This window comes from Coptis chinensis, chromosome 1 (genome assembly GCF_015680905.1).
Source record: "Coptis chinensis isolate HL-2020 chromosome 1, ASM1568090v1, whole genome shotgun sequence".
NCBI lineage: Eukaryota > Viridiplantae > Streptophyta > Magnoliopsida > Ranunculales > Ranunculaceae > Coptis > Coptis chinensis.
Window position 1 is genome coordinate 12,519,324 of NC_141456.1, and position 26,533 is coordinate 12,545,856.

The 26,533-nt window shown below is 37.8% G+C and overlaps 4 long non-coding RNA genes and 1 pseudogene across 7 annotated transcripts in view; 2 read left to right on the forward strand and 3 right to left on the reverse strand.

The window, feature by feature from the left end:
* LOC147522205 (uncharacterized) overlaps nucleotides 1-22,358 on the reverse strand; it is a 70,203-nt gene extending 47,845 nt beyond the window's left edge. Inside the window, exon 1 of the long non-coding RNA XR_015212608.1 lies at nucleotides 21,403-22,358. This is a non-coding gene — a long non-coding RNA (uncharacterized LOC147522205). The remainder of the gene's footprint in view (nucleotides 1-21,402) is intronic.
* LOC147522208 (large ribosomal subunit protein eL24y-like) lies at nucleotides 3,617-5,778 on the reverse strand (annotated as a pseudogene). The gene is made up of 7 exons (XR_015193084.1): nucleotides 5,755-5,778; nucleotides 5,594-5,673; nucleotides 5,083-5,158; nucleotides 4,869-4,970; nucleotides 4,614-4,768; nucleotides 4,249-4,450; nucleotides 3,617-3,746 (listed from the first exon to the last, which is right to left on the reverse strand). The product of XR_015193084.1 is annotated as a large ribosomal subunit protein eL24y-like (transcript).
* Nucleotides 9,191-9,844, forward strand: LOC147522209 (uncharacterized). The gene is made up of 3 exons (XR_015195138.1): nucleotides 9,191-9,274; nucleotides 9,403-9,567; nucleotides 9,726-9,844. It is a non-coding gene; the product is annotated as an uncharacterized LOC147522209 (long non-coding RNA).
* Nucleotides 16,420-21,940, forward strand: LOC147522210 (uncharacterized). The gene is made up of 2 exons (XR_015212615.1): nucleotides 16,420-16,808; nucleotides 21,347-21,940. It is a non-coding gene; the product is annotated as an uncharacterized LOC147522210 (long non-coding RNA).
* On the reverse strand, nucleotides 17,302-20,591 carry LOC147522211 (uncharacterized). Of its 3 annotated transcripts, XR_015212606.1 has the most exons (4): nucleotides 20,150-20,591; nucleotides 19,748-19,979; nucleotides 18,961-19,514; nucleotides 17,302-18,001 (listed from the first exon to the last, which is right to left on the reverse strand). It is a non-coding gene; the product is annotated as an uncharacterized LOC147522211 (long non-coding RNA). The 3 variants fall into 3 exon arrangements; XR_015212605.1 differs by having other exon boundaries at nucleotides 19,748-20,591; XR_015212607.1 differs by having other exon boundaries at nucleotides 18,294-19,514; nucleotides 19,748-20,591.
* Nucleotides 22,359-26,533: the final 4,175 nt, after the last annotated feature.

The window sequence follows — 26,533 nt, forward strand, 5'->3', positions numbered from 1 at the left end:
GCGTGAAAAATTCCAAAGAAAAAACCGACTAAAAAGTTTAGACCTATAGATAGTCAATATAGATAGTCAAGTAAATACGACCATATCAATCTATGAAGCCTTGTGATAAGCTACCTAGCATTGTGTTTTCAAATCCTTTCAGCAAGTGAATAACAAATAAATAAATCTTTTCGGCTGAGTAAATGACTATGAACATACTAAATTTGGGTGATATCGTAATAATAGATATGTACACATAAAAAAAAAACAATGCCAAAAGCCCTAACTTCATGGAGTGGCTGACTTAAGCAAGATTTGACATCAGTTGAAGTTGCCTTATCTCAAAAGATGAGTAATCTTCAATGTTTACACCTTGTCAAGACAGTCCCTCCGGGAGCCTAGAATTGCTTCCTCTTTTTTTTTTTTAAAAATCCATGAACACAACATACTTTTATGGATAATGTTCCATGAACACTACATACTAAGAAGAGGTTTTAAGTTTATCATGCAAAAGCAATATAGTATGTCTTTGAAATACATTGGCCTCAAGACAATTAAAACAACCAATATATTAGCAGGAAAAATAATTATAATGGGAATTTTTTATAATACCTTTGCCTTGAAGACAAAAAACTTTTGGAAATCGTAAACTTGAAACGGCATTGACTTACCTAGAACCAAGGAAATTCATAAATTCATTCCATGCCTCTCCACTATATTACCAAAATTTGTTAGAAGGGAATCTTTTCCGTGCTTCAGCATATTTCCAAATTATCAGAACACAATAATAACTTGAGGAACAAATAAGCGAACCACCAAACAACAAACCAAATTGGATTATTTACTTAATCCAGTAGGCTGAGCACATAATTAAATCCAAAGATCTTAAATGGGCGGTAAAACGCGCAATTCTCAACGATCATAATATCCTCATCCTACATGCACCAAAATATATTACGTAATAAAAAGGGCATTTGAACTGTTGGCAGTTCGATACACATAGTAGATTAGCAGGTGGTTAGTATGTGAAAAGAATGTTAAAAGGGAAAGTCATGTTAGTGTACGTTTAAAATTATCCAATCAGACTGTTTTCAATTCTTTATTATGTCAAATGTTAGTTAAAATTATCCTCGAGTGCAAAAGCTGTTTTACACTTTTAGAATCCATAACCTATTTCGAAAATGGTCCAAGTTCTTTTCTTACAATTTTTTTTTTGGGTGAAAAGCTAAGAGAATATGTCGATGACACTGAGGACTACATCAACATCATGCTGGACGATAAACAAAACCACCTCTTGCAGATGGGGGTCATGTTGACGACGGCAACCCTCGTGGTGAGTGGTTTTGTTGTGGTGGCTGGTATATTTGGGATGAACATCAAAATTGATTTATATAAGAAGGGTATGCCCCAGTTCTTCTGGACTGTTGGTGGTGGTATCACAGGTACCATATTCCTTTACGTTTTCGCTATTGCTTGGTGCAAGCACAAGCGCCTTCTGGAGTAAGCCTGGCTTCCCTAGTAACTACGAGGGTGAACAAAAGCTAGGGCGATACTTCCATACTCATCATGTTTGGTAATGTACATGAAATGTGTCCAATTGCATGAATGTTGTAATAGTGCCTTCATCCCGGATTCAAACTATTATAATCAATAAAAGTGTGTTAAATTTTTAAAGACAAGATTGTGTATTTGTGGTCATCCATTATGCAAAGAAATTGTAGTTCTTCGATGTTGATAACTTGATATGGTGTATGAGTCTTATTATATGTAGCAACATTGGTTTTCGGAAGATTGCTTCCTTTAGGAGCTGATTCTTCAGCTGCTGCTTCCCTTCTCTTTTGCTTTTGCTCTCTCCATTTCCTCAGTTGAGCTTCAACGGCTGTCTTAGCTTTTTCAGCTTGCTCAACCCTGTTCACAGCGTTCTTTGCAACGGACTTGAGCTCCCTAATCTCAAACTCTGCAGCTTCGAGGTCCGTCTTCAAACCATGCAATTTGCGCCCCGTATCATAATAATCAAGTGTGATGTAACATGAGGCGATGATGGTGCAACTTGGTCTGCTCCCTCAGCTTTCTGGACCAAGGATTCATATTACATTCCTTCGATGAAATTGTAACCTGGGCTTCACTGTCATCTCTTTCGAGTTCTAGATATTGAGTATATGCAGAAGCTTGGAGATTGACAAAGGTAAAACTTCCTAATCCATCTTTTGCTTCTGTTTTTTCCGTTTGGTTACCAAGGTAAAGCTCTCAATTTCTTCTTCTGTATCTACTTTCTCCATTTCTCTTTTCAACCTTTTCGGTTTCCTTTTGGGCCTTAATCTTTTCTATTGCTAGTCGTTTCCGCAGCAATATTTTGTCCAGATTTAACACTCTTTTGCCCTTTCTTCGGGCGGCCGCCGCAATCATCAACCTCCCTTTGTGAACCTCGCGCTTTTAAGTAATGCAATTTCAACTTTGTCTTTGGGACTCTTTTCCACGATTTCATCGAGATCACTCTTTGCCTTCAGTATTTCACTTCAAAGCATATCAAGCTCATGATTCAAAAGGATGGATTCCTCTTTTGCACTTTTTAATTCTACTTCTGATTGCTGCCTTAGCTCGGTTTCCAATGATATCATGTAACTTGCTTGATCGAGACTCTTTTTTCCGGTAGCTTCAGCTCTGATCTTAGCTTGTCCAAGTTATCCATGGCATTAGATGCAACTTCCTTCAATGAAGTATGGAGCTCTTTTACTTGTTCCAGTTCTGATTGTAAAGAATCAATAAATAGGGTCCTCTCTGACAAATGATTCTCCAAATCTTGCATCATTTCGGTTCGTTTTCTCATCTCTTCCAACTACTCCCCGAAGCATGAACTGCTTGCCACCCGCAATTCTTTCTCTTTCTTTCTCTCAAAAATTATAGAGTACTTGTTCTCTGCTTCAATTGCAGCCACTTTTGACAGAAGAACAACATCATTAAATTCAGAGACGCACCTCAAAAGCTCCTCGGTCTTTTCCTTCTCCATGTCGACAGCTATTGCCATTAATTCCACGGCTTTCTTGGCAGAAACCTTTGATTCCTCAGTGGAAGAAATTTCAGCTTTAGCATTGCGCAGCTCTTCCTTAGTTGCATTCAACTCATTTATTACATGGATGAGCTGCTCTTGAGCATCTCCAGCTTCAAGGAGCAGATCAGACATCTCCTTGACCTTGGACTCAAGTTTGTCAATCTGTTCTCTTGCTTCTTTGGAATCTTCAACGGCTTGGTTTCTTTCAGCCTCACAGTTCTTTAGCTGAGCAAACAGTTCATCAACAGTTACATTGTATGATTTGAGCTTGAGAAGAGCTCGCTTGTAAGCATATTCTTTTACTTCCACTTGCACCTTGTAGTTGGCTAAGTCTGTTAGCAGAAGCTCCTGATTCTCAGACCTCATCTTACCCTAAGAAATGAGGGAAATCAATTGTCTTAAATCATTAATCACGAACAACATCTGAATATATTGGGTAGACCAACATCAAGGTGGATCCCTGTCCACGAAGAATAGCACATTAACGGTCTAATTATACAGTTCCAACCAAGTGTTAACCATGAATTCACATTAAACTTTGTAAATTGTACCTCAGTAATGCTTATTGACCTATGCTTTCTTTGATCATTTTTCCGCCCAAACAAAGAAAGTGCAGCCTGAACCGATTCAATTGATTTTGTATCAATTTCACCCATAGCTTGCTATTTTAAGTTCAGTATGAACCTTGCGGAATTGAACTTGAACGGCAGTGTGAAGGCTGTAACACATACAAATAATACTTAGGAGTTTGGACAGTCCTGAAATTAATCCGATAAAGATTTTGAGCTGATATATATCATATTTAGAACTATAGGAGCAATATATATCTATAGTAGAGAAGGTGAATAAATATTTTACCAAGCGATGATAAATAGCTCCTTGAGCGGCGAAGTGTGAAGGTCAGAACACATACAAATAATACTTAGGAGTTTGGACAGTCCTGAAATTAATCCGATAAAGGTTTTGAGCTGATATATATCATATTTAGAACTATAGGAGCAATATATATCTATAGTAGAGAAGGTGAATAAATATTTTACCAAGCGATGATAAATAGCTCCTTGAACGGCAGTGTGAAGGCTGTAACACATACAAATAATACTTAGGAGTTTGGACAGTCCTGAAATTAATCCGATAAAGGTTTTGAGCTGATATATATCATATTTAGAACTATAGGAGCAATATATATCTATAGTAGAGAAGGTGAATAAATATTTTACCAAGCGATGATAAATAGCTCCTTGCCAATTCAGATAGAACTTGCAGCTCAGCGCTTTCCATCACCACCTCCAAGTTTGGGACCCTTTGATGCAGCACCACCCTTGGGCACTTTACTCTGAGTCTTCTGTGACTTGGCCATCGCCTCAGCTTTCTTTGCTTTATTTTTCATCCTTTGTCTTCTTTATCCTCTCTTTGATTTCACTGTCCCCCAAAATAAAATAATGGTTAATACAATGCAAAAAAAAAAAAAAAAAAAAAAAAAAAAAAGGGCTTGGAAGTTGAATACAGCATTGTGCACATACTCATAACAGCAAAAGACAAATTCCTCCTAGCCATCATCAAAGAAAGGAGAAAAACAGCTTACCGGAGAGCGGCTTCACGGGTTGCATCAGGAGCTTCAGTCTTTTCAGTTCTTTTCTTCTGGATAACCTCCAAGGTAGCACCAACAATAGGCCTAGAGTATGGCTTCTTTGTGGCGCCGCCTTTGCCTTGTCTTCTGACCTCTGCAAAGAATGTCCCCTTGCATGTGAAATAAGACAAAAAACTTAAAATCAACCATGAAGCCATATGCATGGCCAATAACACCAATGACAGGGCAAGAAGAAAAATATAAACTCACCTTCTTATGTTGCTTCCTATACGTGGCCATCCAGGTAAGCTTTGAAGGCTTGAGGCGGTTGTGGAAGTACCTCTTGCATTTTGAAATTAAATAGAGGAAAACCTGAAGGCATGAAAGAAGAACAGTTTACTTGAAAGGTTTGGAAAATGAGATTGCCACGTAAACTACAACCATACACAAATGAAATTGTGTAAAAGTTACTACCATAACTTACCTGAGAATCAGCGCACACAAATTTGATACCCCTGCCAGGATATATCTTAGCACCACTGAAACGACAGAGTTCAGTCCTGAAAAGAATTCAAAGTCATTATCAGGATTCAGGAGCTCTATCATTATTTTATTTTGTTACTGGTAAAGAAAACAGAGCAAGTAGATGCCATAATCAAGGGGTGGAAAGTTTTGATTACCCAAGAAGAATCTGAAGTCAGACATATTTCCGGAAACAAACAAACAATAGTTAAAAAAAAATCCTAAATTCAAAAGATACAAAATTTTCCACTCAAGACAGATGCATAGGAAACAGTCAAACAGATATACTCCATGTAAATGACATTACCTATTTATGCCCTCTCGTACCTAGGTGTGGTGTAGCAAAAGTAATGAAATTCATGGGTTCCAGTCCAGCAATTTTTCCTTTTGACTTGTCACCCACAAACGAAACTCCATTTCCTTGATCACTTTCCCTCAAGATGTCTAGTTTATATAGCCTACCAATAGCGTACCTTGCTACTAAACCACCCAATGAGTGAGCCACAAAGGATATCTTTTGAAGCTTTGGCCTTCGGTTTATGACTGACATTACCTGCAAAATATACATAAATTCAAAACTATCATATTGTTGCTATGATAAACGGAAGTATACATAACCAGGGGAAATGTATACCTCTTCGGCCAATCTTTCCGCCATTACATCAACACCATCCGAGTAGTAAACATAAATATCTCTAAAATTGTATTCAAACAAATCTATTAACTTATAAAAAAGGATTAAACAATTATAATTAACCAATTAAATAAATGACTAAAAACAACCCCTTGAATTATCCAATCCAAATAGTAATGCCAACTGTTAGTGAATGGGGTGATAACAGCTTAAACTAAATGATAGGGATCCAAGAAAGTAAATGAAGGAAATTATCGCAAAAAGAATCTCTGAGTTGGAGAATTTCTTACCGCAATTAAACTCACCAAGTTTCCACTATCAAAATTACAAAGCAATCGTTCTGTACAATAACAATATTCACAATAACAGCGTTCTTTGCAACGGAATGTCTCCTTTGTGGTAGTAATATGTTTAAAACCTCCGACTTATTCTCTTGGACATGGCATGTCTCATTATCCAGCTGGTGCAACTGTTGTAATGGATCTAGTGATCCAATCACATGCTTCTGTGTTTCAGTATGGCTTGTCTCATTGTACAGATGTGGATGTTCTAATGAATGTTGTGATCCAATCAGCTGTTTCTCTTCTTGAGCATAGCTTGTCTCTATGTCCAACTATTGTGACTGCTGTAATAGATCTAGTGATCTAATAACATGCTTCTGTTCAGTGTGGCTTGTCTCATTGCACAGCTGTGAATGTTCTAGTGGATCTTGTGCTCTGATCAGGTGCTTTTCTTCTTGAGCACGGCCTTTGTCGATCTCTATGTCTAACTCTGCTGTGGCTGTTGTAATGGATCTAAAGATCTAATTAGATGGTTCTCTTGTACTAAAACATCCATATGTTCTCGATTGTACTGGAAAACCTACATAACTGCGATCTTCATTTGTTGAATTGAACTCTACTTCCAGTTGAGCCTGTGGTTCAACATACTTGATTTTCATCTCCAAACCAAGACCGCTCCCTCAAATTCACTTGACTTTGGACCATCTCGGTAAGTCATCCCCTTCTTCTTCAACCCCCCTCCACGATGAGCCTTGACGATTGACACCGCCTCCTATCCCTGGTTTGGCTCCTCGGTTAAAGTGTAATAGGTCGTTGCCAATAGTTTTATCCATCTCCATTGAGCAAGTAATTCCATTGACGCCATGTACGAATTCAACTTTTCGTGCCATAATTTGTTAATGGAATTTTCCTTACATGGAGTATCCATCTGAATAAATCTTCTCCCATTCTCCGCATGATCTCCATTCCATAGCAATGTTCTTGTAATGGGCTTCAAAGTGTTTTTTCATAGCTTGATCCGGGGTTGAACACTTCTCAAAAGTACTTGTTCGTGAAAACGACGACCATCTTTCCCAAGATAATAAATCGTTCTCAAATCTTCCAAATGAAACTGATTACTTGAATCTAGGATCAGAGGCAATTGGTTTTTCTATCTGCTTATATCATTTTCAGTACAAAACCCATCAACAATTTTCAAAAACAATGAACATCATCTAAAAATTCAATTGAGAATCACAATATAAGAATTCAACAATCATGAATCAAAACTCATGCAGGTAGTATGAAAAATGAAGAAAGTTCAGAAAATAATACTGAGATCAAATTAAACAAAGGGTGTTGCAGATATCATACAAAGGAGATATGGTTTTACCTCAAATTCATTTCGAGAGTCTCTCGCCATCATTTCACCCATAACTCTTCCGGATCAAGTTTCAAGAGCTATTACTCTGATGCAGAAAAGAGAGTGAAGACTTTGTGCTCAACATGGGCTACCAGTCCACTTGCTAGTCCAAGTGAAGAAGATTAGAATGCAGACAAAACAAAGAAATATAACCAATTAAGAAGCAGATGAATAAGGAAGGAGAGTATGTGCTTTGGTCTGAATTAATATAAATTCCATAAAACAGTATGCAACAGAGTACGTACACTTTAATTTGGTGAGCAAGCCGCTTTCGATGATGTAGTGTCCAGTGGAGAGGGAATCAGCTTCATTGTAGTAGAAACAACCTTTGTTAATTGATTCCACACCTGAGTGCTGACTGACTGGTGAGTGAGTTGGGTGCATTCTTGGGCACAAACAGCAGCTGATTTTATTGGGCTCTGGATAATTCGATGGCAAATGTTGTGCAACACTCACAGTCAACTACTATTATATCTCGCACCCACTTGTTTTAAGCCTTTAACCATTTCCGTTTACAAATAATCAGCAGTGGAGTAGAGAGGGGATCTCCGGTTTTTTTTTTGGCTTTGATCTTTTTTAAGAGAGAGAATGAGAGGCTGGAAAGAGTTCATGAAGAAAGGAGGGAAGTTGAAAGAACTTCGGATTAATGGTAGTTATGGGTATTAATGGTTTAAGTGGGTATTAATGGCAAGGTAACACCGCACGTACATGTCAATATAGGCGTGGATTTGGGTTTTACCACGAATTTACATAAAACTCCTTTGTCTCCATTGTGTTGTGATTGAAGGGTATAAATAGAAATAAAAAATTAAATGACTAAATAGTCCTTTTTTAAGACATTGAATAATATTTCTTTTTATTTAATCAGGGGTATTAGGTGGTAGAAAAAAGGCTGGTCTAATTTAAAAGGCCAGGTTAATTATGGTGTATTTTACTAATAGAGATACATAGATAGATGAGTGATTTTTTGCTCCCAACGATATTGCTCCAAGGCCTCCAAGGGGACTCTAGAGCCAACCACCTGTCCATCATAACTAGAAACCCAGCCTAGCAGTAACCAACTTTATTTCCAACTTCCTAATTTGCCCCTTACCTTATATCAAAATAAAAATAGAATTTCTCTTCATCTTCTCCACCTGAGTACGTGATTCCGCCATCGAAGTTAGTTTGACTCTACTTTGTATTCATCAACTTCTCATTCACAACTAAAGTCAAACCTTGATTCAGTTTGGTAATTGTGATATTGATATCATATATATTTTTTACTAAATTAAAATTTGTAGTGTTTACTCAAAACAGTGAACAATACTGTTTCCTCTGGAAAAAAATAAGGAGGAGGCAAGAAGCCCATCGCCGCACTTTCTCTCTTTTTCATTTTATATTTTATAGGGATAAAATAGGAAGTCAAGATTTTCGATGGTTTTTGGCTATCTGGCTTTCTTATTTTACTGACAGGTGGTTGGCTCTAGAGTCCGCTTGGAGGCCTTGGAGCAATATCGCTGGGAGCAAAAAATCACTCTAGATAGATAGATAAGTATTTAGTATATTTATTGTTGGGATTTTCTGTTTGTGATTTATCTTAAGAAACCATAGTGTCAACACAAGCGTAATAAAATGGTGGAATACACATCGAAATCTGTGTGCATGGGTTTTGGACTCTTTTTTAATATAGTTTATTTTTTGACTACCCCAAATAAAAAGCACCCATACTAATATTTTGGATGGCTTGTCGCAAGATTGCTTGGATACCCTCATATACGTACGCTTGGCAAGAGGAGACAAAGAAAATATATTTCCCACTGCCATATGTAAAGATGGTAGATCATACACTGAGCAGGTAGACTTTCCTTGTTTCCCTCACTGTTTCTTGTAGTAGTAGTTGAGAACCCATCTTCCATTTATCCCAGAGTAGGTGGTTGGTCATGCAAGTATGCAACCTGACTGCATGTTGTCTATCTGTTCCAGTTATTTAGTGATGCAGCAGGTTTCTTGCGTAGGGTAACTGAGGACTTTAGACTGGTTCAGGAGTTTGTTGAGCTTGGTGCAAAGGTTAAAGCTGCAGCCTCCGAGGCTATGGATGCTGAAGCAGCACTCGGGGAGATACCTGATGAATTCCTTGACCCAATTCAAGTATGTGTGCATTCTTTTTGCAGCTACAGGATTGTGATTGTAAATATGAAACACAATATTAGCTTTACAATTATGCAAATTTTCATGATCTTGAAGTAGTTTGTGTATTCTCACCATTGATTACAACTAGAAAATCTTAGACCATTTTCATCTTGCAGTACACATTAATGAAGGATCCTGTAATCTTGTCATCTTCAAGAATCACAATAGACAGACCTGTCATACAAAGGCATCTTCTAAGTGATAATGTATGTTTCCTTAGTACTCTTACTGCATACCTGTCAATCTATCATTCTTTGTTGGTACATGGCTCAAGTTGCTTTAATTTGTATTGTTTCAAAGTGACCCATTTAATCGGTCTCATCTTACTCAAGACATGCTAATCCCCAATTAATAGCATGTGGGATACCACATGGTCTATCTTTGATAAAAGTATTTAGTCTTTAGACTTATCACTAGAGTTAGTTACCGAGTAGAAATTGTTATTCATGTATATCTTTTGCTGTAAACCAGTTTTATATAAATAAAAACATGTCTCTTAGTCTAACCTCAAGTTGAGGAAGACAATCCATTCTCTGAGTTTTCATATGGTATCGGAGCAACTTTAATATTTCATCTCTTTTATCATTATTATTATTTTTTTTTCTCTAGTTCTTAGTCATGGCAAATGGGATGAAGTTTTAGCTGGTGTTGCCGACAATCAAGGAAGCAATGATGTGTTCTTCGTTCATCATTCTGACAATCCTACAGCAGTTCTAGTATCTCCGCCACTCTCCGGCGATAACTATGGTACTTGGATTCGTGCAATAACCATGGCATTCCGGGCAAAAAATAAGCTTGGATTTGTGGATGGTACTATTCATAAACCAACTGTTGCTACAGAGTTGCGTAAATGGGAACGATGCAATGATTTGGTTAGTTGTTGGATTCTTAATTCAGTTTCTTCTGACATTCGGACTAGCATCCTCTATGCAGATTCAGCTAATGAAATTTGGGCAGATCTGCGAGAACGTTATTCTCAGTCTAATGCACCGAAAAAGTTTCATCTAACACAATCACAATTTGCACTGAAGCAAGAGGATTTGTCTGTTTCTGCATATTTTACCAAGTTGAAATCGATATGGGATGAGTTAAACTCGATTGCAATTATAGTGCGTTGTACTTGTGGACATGGTCAAGCTTTCTCTGAGATTCTCCAACAAGATAGGGGCATGGAGTTTCTCTGGGGGCTTACATGATCGTTTTGCACCGATTCGTAGTCAAATACTACTGACTCATCCATTTCCTCCTGTTACTAAATTATACTCTCTGGTTCGCCAAGAAGAGAAGCAACAGGAAATTAATTCCTTGGCAAATCCATTTGTCAAAGCCGCTGCTCTCCATGTTAACAAGTCTGAAGGAAGGCCTAATTATTCTCGAAATGGAAATTTCAATCGCTTCAATCCTTCTAATTGACGTAATAATCGTCCACGTCCCCATTGCAATCACTGTGGTCAGGATGGACACCTTGAGGCCACTTGCTATAAGCTACATAGTTATCCACCCAAACAACCAAAATCTGCTCCATTGGCAGTAGCAAATGCAGCAACACAATCCGAAGGTCCTGCACAATCTAGTGCACATTCATTCACTTAGGACCAATACACAAAGCTTCTAGCACTTCTCTCTTTATCAGGTACCGATGCTAATGTTCTCACCACAAATCTTGCAGGTATAGCATTATCCACACCCCCTTTCTCTTCATGGATTATTGATATAGGGGCTTCCCATCACATGTGCTCTTCATTAAATTTATTTTCCTCTTATATGAATGCACCTCTAAATACTTCAGTACAACTGCCTGATGGTACACATGCAATTGTCACTCATATTGGGACAGTCCTAATCTCATCTGATCTTAAGTTGGATAATGTATTCCATGTACCTTCTTTCAAGTTCAATCTCCTTTCTATTAGTCGACTTACTGGATCTCTTCAATGTTCAGTCACATTTACACATGATAATTGTTTTTTTCAGGACCCGTCAACGAAGAGGAGGATTGGACAGGGTGAATATCATGATGGACTCTATTTCTTGAAAACACCTTCAGCATTGGTAGCTTCTAGTTTTTCGAGTTCCGACTTATGGCATTCGTGGTTAGGCCATCCGTCGCATCAACGTCTTCATTTTTTATCTCAACAATTTCCTTATGTTCAATGTTCTAATAAAAATGTCTGTGATGTTTGTCCTCAAGCGAAACAGTCTCGTTTACCTTTTCCTTTGAGTAATATCAGTACTAACCGCCCTTTTCAAATGATTCACTGTGATATATGGGGTGCATTCTCCCATCCTTCTCTATCCGGAGCACGATATTTTCTTACGATAGTAGATAATTTTATACGTTCAACTTGGACTTACCTCATGCATGTAAAATCAGAAACATCAAAATTTCTTAAATTTTCTTTTGCCATGGTGGAAAAACAATTTCAGTTCAAAATTCATGAAGTTTCTTCTGGGAATGGTAAAGTCTATATTCCCCACATTCAACAATTTCGTTTCGATAATGGAACCAAATTTCTCTCAAATGAAATGCAATCTTTTTTTAATACACATGGGGTTATTCACCAACGTAGTTGCGTAGGGACTCCTCAACAAAATGGAGTAGTCAAATGCACAAAATGGAGTAGTCAAATGCAAACATCGTCACCTACTTGAAGTTGCCAAGGCATTGCGATTTCAAGCCCATTTACCAATCATTTTTTGGGGTGAATGTATTCTTGTTGCCACCTTTCTAATCAATAAAACGCCTACTCCAATCCTTTCTAATAAATCTCCACAGGAAGTTTTGTTTGGATCTCATCCTAATTACTCTAATCTTCGAGTTTTTGGGTGTCTTTGTTTTGATAGAAATTCCAATATCAGGCACAAATTTGCCAGGTATTTTCATTGGATACCCAAATGGTCAGAAGGGTTACCGTGTTTATGATATGGAAAACAAATGTATTTACACTTCTCGTGATGTTGTTTTCCATGAACATATTTTCCCGTATAGAGATAAATCTCATTCACCAGTTCCACACAACGTGGCTGTTAAACCACTTGAGGATGGTCCAAATTTTAACTACACCCCCACTCAACTTCCTGATCCTTCTAGTCCACTAATGAATGGTGCATCACTCAACACCCCCACTCAACTTCCTGATTCTCCTAGTCTACTAATGAATGGTGAACCACTCATTATTAATCCCCTGAACTGGTCCACACCACCCCTATGCCAACTCCGCCTCCACCTCCATTACCACCAGCACAAGCTACTCAACGGGTTATTCGAAGTCGTCATCCTTCCATACGTCTCAAAGATCATTATTGTGCGGTTGCCACTCATGATTTTTCACCTTGTTCAACTGACTCGACTAAGACAGGTACCTTATATCCCTTAGCTAACTATATTTCTTATTCGAAATTTTCACCTACACATCGAGCTTTCCTTTCTAGTATATCATCAGCAGTGGGACCTAAATCTTTTTCAGAGGCCATGAGATCGCCTCAATGGTGTGATGCAATGGCCAAAGAGATTGCAGCCCTTGAACAGAATCACACTTGGTCCCTTGTCCCTTTGCCATCTCATAAAGTTCCTATCGGATGTAGATGGGTATTTAAAATCAAGTTTCGATTTGATGCGTCTATTGAGCGCTTTAAGGCGCATTTAGTTGCAAAGGGGTATACACAAGTTGAAGGAGTGGATTTTCATGATACTTTTGCACCTGTTGCTAAGCTTGTAATTGTACGAGCTTTGCTTTCTATTGCCTCTATCAAGGGCTGGCCTCTCCATCAGTTGGATGTTAATAATGCCTTCTTGCAGGGGAATCTCAACGAAGAAGTCTATATGCAATTACCACCTGGTTTTTCTAGACAGAGGGAGCAATTAGTATGCAAATTAAATAAGTCTATCTATGGCTTAAAGCAAGCCTCTCGCCAATGGTTTGCTCATTTTTCATCTGCAATTTTTCAACAAGGCTTTACACAGTCTCAAGCAGATTATTCTCTATTTTTTAAGAAGTCTTCTACTTTTTCTGTTTTTGTTCTCGTCTATGTCGATGATATAATAATTACAGGTGATGATGTTGTTGCTATTCAAAAACTCAAGCAATTCCTAGAGCATGAGTTTTCGATTAAAGATCTTGGTCGACTTCAATACTTTCTCGGCATTGAGGTCTCACGTTCCCAACAGGGTATATTTTTATGTCAAAAGAAATATGCCATTGATATTTTGAAAGATTCTGGACTCATAGGAGCTCGGGTTTCTGCCTTTCTCATGGAACAAAAGCTTCGTCTCAGTTCTACAGATGGGACAATACTTCCTGATCCAACCACATACTGCCATCTCATTGGGTGACTTATATACCTTACGTTACAAGGCCAGATATTGTCTATGCGGTGAATACTCTCAGTCAATTTATGTCAGCTCCTCGCTCTTGTCATATGGATGCCGCTATTCGGGTACTTCACTATCTCAAAGGTTCAATTGGTAAAGGCATATTGTTACCCACATCTAGTAATCTTCATCTTACTAGTTTTTGTGATTCTGACTGGGCTGGATGTCCCATGACTCGTCGTTCCACAACTGGATATTGTACGTTTCATGGTTCTAGTCCTCTTTCTTGGAAAACCAAAAAGCAGCATACAATCTCTAGATCATCAGCTGAAGCTGAATATCGTGCATTAGCTAGCTTGGTTTGTGAGTTGCAATGGTTGAAATATCTTCTTCAAGATCTCGACATTCCACACTCAACTCCCATATCAGTTTATTGTGATAATAAAGCTGCTCTTCACATTGCCGAAAATTTTGTTTTTCATGAACGCACTAAGCATATAGAGTTGGACTGCAACTTTGTTCGTGAAAAAATTCAGGCCAAGCTCATTGCACCTCATTACATCTCTTCGTCGAATCAACTTGCTGACATCTTCACCAAGCCACTTGGTTCGACTTCCTTTCATCGCCTAGTTCGCAAGTTAGGCATTCTAGATATTCATGCTCCAACTTGAGGGGGAGTAATAGCATGTGGGATACCACATGGTCTATATTTGATAAAAGCATTTAGTCTTTAGACTTATCTCTAGAGTTAGTTACGGAGTAGAAGTTGTTATTCATGTATATCTTTTGTTGTAAACCAGTTTTATATAAATAAAAACATGTCTCTTAGTCTAACCTCAAGTTGAGGAAGACAACCCATTCTCTGAGTTTTCATACCAATGTTGAACTGAAAGCAAGAATAGTGGAGTTTGTTAGGTCCCAAGAACTAAAGAGACATGAGGCTGTTATAAGCATGCAGAGTGACCAGGTTGCAACACAGACTGGAAATGTCGAGACAACTTTCATCGACTAGACCTACTCAGGTGGCTTCAATTAATTAATGGCGCATGAAGACTGGTAAACTAGAATTAAATATTGGTAAGTCTATTTTAAATGATCGAGATCAGTAACTCTTTCATGCTGACGGGTTCAAGCCCCAGACCTCTGGCATCATCACCCAAAGGTTTTACCGACTTTGCTAGACAACTATAGCAGTAAAAGGAGTTTAAAGCCTAGGATCCCATAACAACTCTGATGTGATTTGATAGTAACAATGTTCACCTTCGCTTGTTATTCGAGTATTCTGGGGCTGTAAAGTAGAATTTGGAACAAATGCTCCTTGGTTAAGATGATTTGATTATTTACTTTTGGGAATTAGTCGGTAGCTGTGTATACTTTAAATATGATGTGGTCGCTGCATGAGAAACTGTCTGTTATAGCATATCTCAGGGCATCTCCAATGGGGAGTATGAATTTACACCTCCACATCAGCTGCACGGAGGTGACATTAGGATGTTACACCCTTTGTTCCACCTTAATAGATTGTTAATTTACACTCTGATGCTCCTCCAATGGACAATTTTTACCAATTGCAAAAATAAGTAGACGGACGTCATTTCGAATAACGTCCGAGCAATATGAAAACAAGGACGTCACTTCATACACCGTCCCAAAGTAAAACTTAATTTAGGCATTAAATTGCTCTTGAATTAGTGTACGTCTTGCTGAGGATGAAGAAGAGATGGCAGATGAAGAAGAGATGGCATACCAGATTTACATAACATTCAATATCGAAACCGATCCAAAAATTCGATATCTTTTAATCCAAATCCAAAAACATAAGCATTAGATTGTTTTAAATCATTATCAAATCTCAAGTTTTAGAAACAACTCTCCTTCATGATAACCCCAAATCTCCCTCTTCACTAATTTTGTAATAGTAACTCAATCTTTTGATTAATCAAAAAATCATATACTCATAAAGATCTGTGTTTCCGTTTCTTTTGATTGGGTGTGTTGTGTTGTGATTTGTGAAGGGAAGGGAAGGACAGAAGGAGTAATGGAGGGGGAGAATGTTTTTAAGTCAGGGTTTGGTTCGGTTTTTACTTGAAGCTTTTTTGTCTTAACAACCTTGACGGGTTGCAAGAAGGAGATGAATTCTCTATTTGCTTTATTCTCTCTTCGGCTTTGTTTTTTTTGCAAGACACACGTGCGTTTGAGTGACGCGTGGAAATAAAGTTTATTGAAATGTCATGTTGAGTGTCGCCCGAGCTATTTATCAACTAATAGACGGATGGAAAATTCCCCACCCTTTCTATTAGTTAATAGTCTATTACCCCATTGGAAAATGTTTTTTTATGTTTAGAGTGTAAATTTTACACTATACAGTTTACACCTTTCATTAGAGATGCCCAAATTTATTTTTTACTCAGGCGTCTGTTCGAGTGTCACCCGGGTTTTTTATTAGCTGATAGTGAGAGGGAATACACCACTCTCTCTATCAACAAATACTCTATTACCTACGGTATAACACCCCCATTGGAAAGAGTTTTTTAATATTTGGAGTGTAAAATTTTCACTCTATACGGTTTACACCCCCCATTGAAAATGCCCTCATGCATTTGATTGCAGGTAATTACATCAATAGCGGATCAGATCACCTCATATACAGCTAAAACATTGAGAGACTGGAAATCATTAACAGCCATAAATTGAAGTTCTGCCAGATGTCTTAAAACAGTTAAAACTTGGGTTTAGGGTTCATGACGTTAACTGTGCCAAGAGCGGTTCAGAATTCGGACCCAAAACTTATAGAAAAACTTAACCCAGTGGTTGTCTTATTTTTGTGTCTATCGATAAAATTTATGTTGGAAATTAGGGGGTATTTTGATCCACTTGTCAATTAATAGTACTAGCAAAATGCATGTGCTATGCACATGAATGAAAAATTAATAAATCTTATTGGAGAGTACGTGAATATGAACATATAGTTGGGGTACTATAATAATAAATATACACTCATCCAAAACAAAAAACAAATTAACACGCATGACAAATACTTATTATTCTTATTAAATTTGATAGTTTGGCAACGCCGTATAATTAGTTAATTATTACATATTCATTTCATATTTGAGTTTGGCACTGAAATAATTGCTACATAACCCATAATGGATGGAGGATGGTAAAAACAAAACATTACACGGAGCATGGCAATCAATTCATAACTCATATCAGTAATTCAGTAGAACGTGAGACTATTGTGCTCCAAACATTCATGACGGAGAGTAGGCTCTTCATCATATTACCAACTTAAACACCAAGTTCACAATGATCGATCATACCGGATATCTATATATTCAAAACGAAAAAATGGTACACAAATCTATATAGTTGGTGCAGCTTAATTAATTATCTTAATGTATCAATAATAAATATTATTGTTCAAGAGTTCGGTCTAAGACTGTCAGATAGAACAGGTGTTACACATGTTGATCTTTGTCAAATATGTCACTTAAGAGGCGTGTCAGTTTTAATGACCTGGGCTCCATGATTAATGAGTGGTTTATTACCATTGTTCTAATATGATATGACGGAAATTGGTGTTGGTGCATCTTTTACGTGCCACTTAACAGGGAACCACACATGTCCTGGTTAAAATCATCTAGACCGATCATTTATGCAACACCACAGAACTGCCCACTTGCATTAACCTCTGCACAAAATTGATGCATCAGCAAAGTTATAAGAAATAATGCAGGTGCAAATATATCATTAGAAAACTAAAAATATTAAAGGTACCAAAGAACACAGGTACTAATTTCATATCTTTCCTCATATTGTCATATTGTCAATTAGATAATCAAAGGAAAAGCTCATCCAACTTGAAGAACATAATTCGCACAGGAAAGAAAAGGGATATGTGACTGTCCCTTGGATATCCAGCAAGTATCCCCTATGCTTTGGTATCTTTCAACAACCAAGTCCTTTGCTTCCTTGTAGGAAATACTGTGGGCCGATAACTGAGATAACCAAGAGAATATGACCAAGTCCGGTGTACTATAACTCAGGCTTCCAACCTTAAGAGCTGATACCAACAACCTGAATAAGCAATAATATCTTAATTACAACACTACCTTGGAAAAAAAAAAAAAAAAAAAAACTAACTACACATACACTATGGATACAAGTGCCTCCTTTGGCCATTTTGGACTAACATAAAGCCATGAGTCACTACTGTAACTTCAACATCAGGGCCAAGTTCAACTCTCAAAAAGCGTAGAAGTATCTCGTAAAGTTTCCCATGCAAGTACTTGAAAAATCAGCACAATAGTGAAGCACAAATTTCAGTTGGATGAAGTCATAAAAGTAAATTGAAATCATGAGAAAGTACCACTTAACAGACTGATAGGAAAAACATGCAGACAGTCATAACGGCAATGCCACATATAGACAGCTCAAGCTGTAGCATAATTAGGATCCTTTAAGTTATTTCCATTGCTTCGCCAAATCAAAATGTAATACATCAATAACAACCTAAACTGAAGCTTAGACTCTCTGTACTGACAAAGAACAAAAAACAACATAAGCCAATACGCCATGCTTGCCAAATTTGATACACCCATATGGGCAATTCGAATTTGAATATGAATTGAGCTGAAATATAGAATAGTTTGTACTGTACGTCAATTGGGATACTTTGTCAGTGAAACTCTGATAGCACGAATTGTTTACGCAAAAGTATTATAATCATTATGACATGTTACACAAATTCTATTAGAACTTAGCAATGGAACTTATAGATGGAATACAACCTATTACCATAAAAAAAAAATACAACCTATGGTGGTCAAACTCTTATCTAACCTTACAAATAAAATACACTAACTATAGCGAGAAATATCGGCGTCAAACTCCTTTTACAGGATGACTCTCTAAAGACTTTATTATCACCCATTTGTACAGCTATTTGAATCACAAAACACACAACTCTTTAATAATGAACTTTCGTACAGCGTAAGTGGTTCAAAAAATTAATTATCAAAGTTAAAGACACTTACCTATTGCATTTTTATCTACTGTTTAGCCAGCGTATAAAGTCGAAACAGTGACCAAAAGTAGCTGCCAGTAGTCTGCCACGGGTTACATCCTACTCCCAATTTCATCTACGTTTTGCACTTGCATCTAATATCTCCAGCTTGCACAATAAGCCGATGAGCAGCCTTTTAAAAATAATCGGTGAAGTGAATATTTGATATTGGACTGTGTTGCACGGGTATGGCTGAGACACATCAAAGACACTCCAGAGACATGGCATTTTCAGTTAAAATATGGAGTGTCCAACACGGGTACGACTTCCATTTTGAAGTACCCACACAACACATATATTGGATAACTGCTATATATTAGTTAGAACTCATGACTCAATTACAGCACAAATATAGCCAATAGTGAAAGTACACAAACGATCTTACCCACTGAATGATGTCTATCACCAAATATTGTGCTACTACTTGAATTCAGTAGGGCCTTCTTCATAGGAGAGCTAGGCTCGCCTTAGTTGTATTCTTTATCTGCACATATGGATTGGTGCTTTCCCATCCTTTCCCCTAAGCTTCAGTAACTTAGTGTCGGTGGTTATCTTATGCACAAAAACATATAAGAGTATTAAAATATAGCTCCTATACATAATTGGATAAAATATAGAACGTTGTATTGGCCTAATTAACTTTTCTCTTTAGTGGATCTTTTATTTGCATCTGACACAAATATATACTAATTATTTCCTTTTAATATGTATGGCTTACCAACATGAGATGAATATCAATATAAGGCTTCGACACATACCTGATTCACCAAGATTAAGAAGAATAAGTTCCATCCCAAAGCATCTTTCCATCCTGACCATATCAGGTATGCACATCTTGGCGAATCTTCCATCCCAAAGCATCTCGCCAATAATATGTATGCCATATCTTCTCACTAATAAGGCTAACAATCCCATGGTCAATTGGGTATTTTAACGTAAGGACACCTCTTTTAAACTGGGTTTCATCTCCCACGTGTGCATCTTTATGCCCTATTGCAAAGAGCAGAGGAGAGGACCATGAGCATGAGAGTAACACCATAAATACAGTTAAGTCGGGTTAGGCGAACATAAACACCGAACTACCGAACATTGATCTGATCATGAACGAAAACAAAATAAACATATGATCCGTTATCTAAAAGCTCTGTAATGAAACTTACTTTGTGCCATTCCTCCGAAAGCTCTCTGCTACTTGCAAGAAAATGCAAGGTTAAACCTCCTGGATGTGATGGATCAATTCATTCTTATCCAATAAAAGTGTATTTATTTTCTTAAGAGCTGCTAAAAAGATAAATTTTCCACAGCCACTTTCTCCAATCAGAGCGACAGTGTAGATAGTATACTAAAGTTTGTCAGTCTTAAAAATGAATATATATATATATATATATATATATATAGGAGAAGCATTGTCCAGTTGACTACTGTACTTGTATGAACTTGAAAAGTCCATTTAGATTTTAAAGCATATATATTTACATGTGTGATCTAACTCCAATCTTAGCTGCTTTGATTTTCTTCTTAGATGTCACCCTCACTTTCAACATATGTTATTAAGAAGCTTTAGATAAGAATCCTTAATTATACTGGACTTCAGGACATTACCTTGCCAATTCAACAAGAAAAAACAAAGGTCTTGAATTTAATTCATCCTTTTCAACAATTGATCAATATGACTTCATCCTTGTGAACGAGTTCCAATCTTGACCAAATTTCTTAAAAAACACATCATAAAGAATCTGTTCATATAATTAAATCAGAATTTGAAGAGAAAAAAAAATACCTCTTGTTGCCAGGGTACAAAGGCACGTGATTGACCAGCAGCTTCAGCAACTGATTTCTTCTTTCAACTTGTTATATCTTCTTCACGCTCAATTGGGGTTCCGTAAAACACCAAGTCTTCTTCTTCGCCATTTTTATTAATTTTCAAATTGGGGTTTTGGAAGCAGCAAATTTTGAGAAAAAGCACACAAATTTTTTTTTTATGAGAGTGTATGGAAAAGAATCGGTTCTTATTCTCTAATTAGACTTTTCCATTTCTTAACCTCTTATTAAATAATGCAATTATTGTTAATTAAATGACATTAATAGTTGCGTACAAATGAGAATGGCGTGGATTTGGTTTTCTAATATACTCCCACATGAAAAGACTGATTAGCCCTATTTAAAGGTGTTAAGCAATTGTTTTATTTAAGGACAATATCGGTATTGAAAATTTATAAACACATAAAAAGACAAAGTAGTCCTCATTAATAAATAGCTAGGCATCTGATTTTATTATTCATCCAGGGTATTATGCGTCAGAAAAAGTCCCGGATGAATTTAAGAGGCCACGATCATTATATATATACTAGTAGTAGAGATTTATTGACATAAATATGTATCACTAAAGTTAACAAATGAAAAGTAAGAATACCTCATTATTCTGAAGTAGGGTACTTTATAATTACGCCACCAATCAAAGGTCCCATATTTCAGACCTGAAAGGATTATCGAAAAATATATATATATATATTTCAGACCTGAAAAACTGCGTATTTTAGCAAGTGTGCCATTCTTCACGCTTTGCTTTCCTTATTATACAGCTTAGATATAGTAAAAAGCTTAATATTACATGAAAGCGTATTCCCAGGGTTCCTATATTAAAGGAAAGCAGGAGCACTCTTCTCCTGGGGTTCGCTATTTTGCGAAGTTTGGGAGTTATCCTCTTGTTTGTTACTTTTGGAGGCTTTACCAAGCAGGTTGGCGACAGTGGATTTCCCCACCTTCCCTGCAACTTTGGTGACAGCCTCTTTAGCTACCGCAGCTACTTTCCCTTTGGGACAAGTTGTTTTCTCTTTATCGGCCATAACAGAGAATTGAAGCTGAAAGTATAATACGCTTTGAAGAGATTGGATCGGAATATATTTGATTTTGAGAACTTGCTTGAACAACTATTTTGAAGCTCTCGACCTGAGTCTTCTTTCCTCCATGCTTCTACTCTATATACACGCTCGAATGTCACTGTGTTCATTTGAATAGGAAACTTTCACAGCTGGAATGTTGTTGTCGTATTGCCAACAATAGAGTGGTATAATTTATAGTCTTTAAAGGAGTACTCACTTTAACCATCTTCGTGTCTTTACCAGATTTCCAGAAGATTAGGCTTCTTTGAGTATGTTGTAATAACAGATCCTTTTTATGTTGCTAAATGGGACGGCCAAACTTGAAGCTTTAGCAGACACAGCAGTAGGCTAGTAGGCCGCACTCAAAGTTTGGTCATTATGTAGGTGAAAAATAGAGTGTAAGCGTGTCATTAGTTATTACTGATTGATCAGATCTGAGTCTTCTTCATCTTAACTTTTAGGGAAACTTCCCTTTGAAATATATGTCCTAACCAAGATTTTCTGATTGATTTATTTCTATTTCCCATTCGAAGCTGGCACTAATTTTCTCGAAGGAACACTCCATGACTCTACTCTAACAAGAAAAGGAAGCACTGTTTATTTTCTCATCAAAATTTCAGCTGATGGGAACTTCTTCCTTGGAAGTCTACTAACTTGCACTTAGGAATTTAATTTTCAGGCAACAAATTTTTAATCAAATACACAATAGACAGGACAGATATTGCCAACTTAAAGCGATGCCAATCTTCAACTAGTTAGAACGGACTATCACTTTCTCCTAATGATAGTAAACGTACAACACGATATATTTCTTGTGCAAGGGAAGACACACCGAACAATATTTTGACAGGGTCGCCGTGAAGGGAAGTCTTATTTTGGTGATAGATAAAGCCATGTTTTGCAAGTTTAATGGAAATATGAATTTCAGCTACGCTAGCCTCTAACTTTTCTATTCAAAATAACTTAAAGGCTGCTACTGAAAATTTCCGTTCGCTGAACTGTACGTATTTAAATATTGCTTTGGAAATTTTAATTTCTTGTAAATAAGTTTCAAAGTTACTCACGGAAAACTTCTAATAAAACTATTGAAGATATAACTAGATTGTATTTCAGAGTTCCAGTCATCACGTTTTGCTTGGGTTCCAGTCATCAAGGTATAGGTATAATTTCACTTGGGTTACATGACTTACATCCTTTGCTTTCGCCGAAGGTATAGGTTTAACACAGGAACAACATTTATCACAATTTGTCCACAAAATGTATATCCTGTGTCAACTGTTAACATGCTTGCGTGTTGCTATTATAAACTTATGGAGCTTGTTATATTGACTCTCGCTTTTCTCGCATTAGATTCCTGTTCAGCAATTCGATTTTACTCAATCGATCATTTTATAAAAATGTGGGTCTCTTCTCTTTATACCATTGTAGATACAGATAATGTGGAAAGCGGGGAAAAAAGGGGAAATGGCAGAGTCATCTTGGTAAGATCATTGATCAAAGTTGTTATTTATGCTAGGAGATATATATGGTGGTTAGCTTGTTAGGTTAAAGGGATTGAGTGTGTAGAAGAAGAAGAAGAAATGATGGAGGCACAGGAAGAAGGTAGGGTTTAGAGTATATTTACTCTAACCTACAATACATATATTTATACTAGAGATGGAATAACCAAAATTGCAACAAGCTAAATAAGGTACGGTCTCACACTTCTAGAATGTGTGAGACTGACACCCTTCAAGCTGGAGCATAGATATCGCTCATGCCCAGCTTGTTACCAATATAACTCAGAACTTGACGAATCACTGGTTTGGTGAAGATATCAGCTAACTGATCTCGAGAAGCCACATACGGAGTACTTATCTCCTTTGTTTCAACCTTATGTCTGACATACTGACAATCTACCTCTATGTGCTTAGTTCTCTCATGAAATACTTGGATTAGAAGCGATATGAATGGTCACCGATTGTCACAATGAAGAGGGATCGGTAGGTCGTACCTCGAAACCTAACTCATGTAGCGCGGTCACGAATCCACATTAACTTCATTTGGTCCCTCGAGCCATAGCTCTATACTTAGCCTCTGCACTAGACTTTGACACAACCGTTTGTTTTTACTCTTCCATGTCACCAAATTTCCACAAAGGAAAGTACAATACCCAGTGGTGGATCGTCTATCTGAAACTAATCCAGCATAATCAACATCTGAATATCCAACAACATCAAAATTTCCATTAGAACGATAGACCAATCCACCGACCGGAGAACCTTTCAAATACCTCGAATCTGAATAAGCGCATGGTAGTGAGGAATGCGTGGTGCATGCATATCTTGAGATACTACACCGACCGCAAAAGGAGATATCGGGCGAGTAATAGTAGCATAGATCAGCTTTCCCACCAATCTACGGTATCCCTCAATATCGACATACATCTCTCCAACATCCGACTGGAGTTTGTCGTTCGAATCCATAGGAGTCTCTATTGGGCGAGCTCCTAAATCACCTGTCTCACTGAGCAGGTCTAATACATACTTTCTCTGTGAGAGATGAATATCACCAGGGAACCTGGTAACTTCAATGCCTAAGAAATACTTCAGTTCTCCTAGATCTTTGGTCTGGAACTATCTTGAGAGATTGACTTTAAGTCGATCAATACCCTGTTTGTCAGACCCTGTGACAATGATATCATCAACACACACAACTAAGACAATAATCTCTTCTGGGTCTTTCGGTAAAACACGGAATGATCATATTCACACCTAGTCATTCCATTAGCCATCAAAACCTGAGTAAACTTCGCAAACCAAGCTCTAAGAGACTGCTTGAACCCATAAAGAGACTTCTTTAATCAACAGACTTTCCCCCCTTGAGCAACAAAACCAGGAGGTTGAACCATATAGATTTCCTCCAGAAGATCGCCATGTAAAAAGGCATTCTTCACATCCAACTAAAACAGAGGCCAGTGATGATGAACAGCAAGAGAAATCACAATACGCATAGAGGCGAGCTTTGCAACCGGAGAAAACGTCTCGGAGTAATCAATACCATATGTCTGGGTAAAGCCTTTTGCAACCAGACGAGCCTTTAAACGAGAAATAATACCATCCGGATTATGCTTAATAGTGAAAACCCACTTACAAGCAACTGCTTTCTTCCCAGAAGGAAGATCTGTAAGAACCCAAGTGTCATTAGAATACAAGGCACTCAACTCCTCGTCCATTGCTTGCTTCCAACCAGGATGAGATAGAGCATCCCTGTAGTTAGACGGGATAGAGACAGACAACAAGGACGTAGCAAAAGACTTGACAGATGGTGGTAAATGATCAGTGTAAACATACTTAGAAATAGAATACTAAGCATACTTACTAGGAAGACGCATACTGGCAGGTGGACGTTCAAGTTTTCGGAGTGCAATAGGAACATCAAGGTCAGATGGAATGGCAATAGGATCCACAGACACAGTGGGAAGAGGTGAGGGCGGCGGAGCGATTGAACATTCGACCTCAAACTCGGAATGGCAACCGAAGGTATTGCGCCCCAGCATCGAAGAAGCGTCGTGGCGGTCGTCGCCCATCGCCTGGAACTTGACCATCAAGAGAGTGTCGGTCGCTCTGGAGGCTATTAGTGGGCGGGGTGCACTCCATCGCCTGAACCTCGACCATCAAGGGGAGCGGGTCGTCGGGCGCAAGGTGCGCTCCATCGCCTGGACCTCGACCATCAAATGAGCGCAGGTCGCGCTCTGTAAGGCCATCTATGGGCGCAGGTCGCGCTCCTTCTTCACGAGCTCCCTCATGTTCACCAAGATCATATCCAGCAATACCTGATGGCATAACACAATCCTCAAATGGTTCAGAGGACATCTTCCCTTCTGTAAAGTAAAACGGGACATCTTCAAAAAAGGTAACATCAACACAGACAAATGATTTGCGCAGATGAAGACTATAACACTTGTACCCTTTATATGTACGTGAATACCTAAGGAAAACACACTTAATAGCACGAGAGTCTAACTTATCACGACCCGGCTGAAGATTATGAACAAAGCGCATTACCTGACCAAAAATCGAGGGGAAGATGGAAAGAAGATTGACCAGGGAAAAAAAGAACAGAGTGTGGTGTTTTCCCCTAATATTGAAGAGGCATACGATTAATCAAGTATGTGGCGAAGGGGCGCCCTCGCCCGATAAAACTTTGGGAGATTTGTTTGAAACATTAAGCATCGGGCGACTTCAAGAATGGGTATGTTCTTTCTCTCAGTAACCCCATTTTGTTGAGGTGTATCCACACAGGAGGTTTGATGTGTAATGCCATGGTCATCTAAAAAACTCTGGAATATTGTAGAGGTATAGTCTTTGGCATTATCAGTTCGAAAAACATGCATGTGTGCAGAATACCGATTAGTAATCTCAGCATAGAATTTTTGAAAAACAGAGAATACTTAAGAACGATTTTGCATAATATATACCCAACAAATACGAGAAAAATCATCTATAAATGTAATAAAATACTTGGCTCCAAAAAGGCTAGTGGTTCTACAAGGACCCCAAACATCTGAATGGACTAACTGAAAAGGAACACTAGAACACTTATTTAACCTATTTTAGTAAGTAGCACGACGATGTTTAGCTAACTCACAAACCTCACAACTTAAAGACTGAATACTAGAAG